This window comes from Rhinopithecus bieti, unplaced genomic scaffold, assembly GCF_001698545.2.
Source record: "Rhinopithecus bieti isolate Rb0 unplaced genomic scaffold, ASM169854v2 scaffold_13225, whole genome shotgun sequence".
Taxonomy (NCBI): Eukaryota; Metazoa; Chordata; class Mammalia; order Primates; family Cercopithecidae; genus Rhinopithecus; species Rhinopithecus bieti.
Window position 1 is genome coordinate 1,403,805 of NW_016807895.1, and position 2,093 is coordinate 1,405,897.

Sequence of the window (2,093 nt, forward strand, 5' to 3'; positions counted from 1 at the left end):
GATGCACATGCCCCAGGGAATGGCGGCTCTGGCTGCAGGAAGAGAGGCGTGTGGGGCACACATGGTTCCTATCCTCAACCCAGAGTCAAGCCCAGAGTAGATAAGCCTAAGCCCAGCCATGCCTCGGGTGCAGGAGTGAAGAGCAAATGCTAACTGTCCATGGAATTGACTGTCCATGGAATTGATGAGGCCATGTCATGTGCCTCATCCCAGCAACAGTGAAGGTATTTCTCTATTAGTTATTTGGTAAATAATTATTGGCAAACAATGTGCTGGGAAGGTGGAGTGATTTCAGTAGATTTGGCCTCTATTCTCATGGAACTTCCTTTCTAGAGGGGAAAGCAGATGATGGATGCATAAATATAAATGATTCTAATAGGTTGGTGCAGAAGTCATTGTGGTTTTCGTCATTAAAAGTAATGGCAAAAAAAAGTAGGGAGGAGCCGGTGCTGCATTTCATTAATAGTGATGGCAAAAACCGCTATGACTTCTGTACCAACCTAATAGAATAATTACAGGTGTGCAAAATGTGGTCATGGGGAACTTCCAAGTGCTAGAATAGTATCTAACTTCCTGGAGTCAGGAGATAGGGATTGGCAACCTAACTAAGGTTAAGTCGGAGTGAAAGGTTGGGCAGGGAGCGATATTTCAGTGGAGAGTCCAAAGATGAATGGTAATTAGAGAATAAATCCCTGTGGTGAGAGGGGGAGTGTTTCCGGCACAGAGAAGGGACTGTGCAAAGGCCGGGGCGGGGGGTGGGAGGGGTGAGAGGACACATGTGTGCATCCACCTGAGGGGTGACAAGAGCTTGGAGCTGAGCGGGTTGAGAGGAGGATGTGGAGCCCAGGAAAAGCACCCAAGGCAGACGGCATAGCAAGGCAAAGGCCCAGAGTAAGGCCTGAACCTGTGTAGTTTGAGGAACTGACAGAGGCCTGTCCGGCAGGAAGGGAATGGCAGAGGGGAGAGACCTTAGGCAAGAGCAGAGGATAGGGTAGAGGGCAGGGCTGTGCTGGTCACTGTGGGCTATATGTGGACACTGGCATTTAAGAGGGGAGACCATAGGCCAGGGCAGACAGCAGAGCCATGCTGGGCACTGTGGGCTGTGGATAGGAGCTAGCATTTAAGAGGGGAGTCCATAGACCACGGCAGAGGGTAGGGCCATGCTAGGCACCATGGGCTGTGGATGGGAGCTGGCATTTATGCTCAGGTGATGGCCACATGTTAAAAGATTTTAAGGAGGGGAGTAACATTTGGGATTAATGTGTATTCTGGGAATCTCAACAAAGAAATTCATAGTTTGAATTTTCATAAGATTTCAGCACAGGCAGAGAAAAATAAGATTGTGTCTACAGCTGTGTTATAATCATATTAAAAGTATTTCTGTTTTAAACGTCATTTCAAATGGTGTATTTCTATCTCACATTGGAGATTGCAAGGTTAATGGAAAATAGAAAAGTTAACTGAGTTGCATGAACGTAAAAGATATGTCGATTTGAAAACAAACCATGTATTCATTTACTTCTGCTGCAGTTTTCTTGACTGCTGAATTTCATGAGAAGGGATTGTTCAGGGAGGGTCATGGGACTGAAGACCTCGACAATAGCTGCTGCTACCCCTGTTAAAATTGGAGGGTGGCGGAAATGGAACCGTGGGGAGGAGCAGGTGCTGCCTTTTAAGTCTATGAGAGTCGTTGAGCTGGAGGTCCACAGAGGAGCTGGTGCTGCCACTGATGTCTAAGGTTGTAGAGCTGAAGACCAATGAAGGAGCCGGTGTTGCTCTTCTTCTGTGAGTGTCGTGGAGATGGAGATCCAGGAAGGGGAGGTGTTCTAGTTTGAGGATCTTTCAACTGGAGACCCAGGAGGAGCTGGGGTTGTTTTAATTGGAGGGTCATGGAGCTGGAGACCCAGGGAGGAGCTGGTGTGTTTCAATGGGAGGGTCATGGAGCTGGAGACCTGGGGAGGAGCTGGTGTTTTTTAGTTTGAGGTTTGTGCAGTTGCAGACCTTGGAGGAGTGGGAGTTTCTTTAGTTTGAGTGTCATGCAGCTATAGAACCCGAGAGGAGCTGGCTTTTTTTTTTTTTTTTTTTTTTTTTTT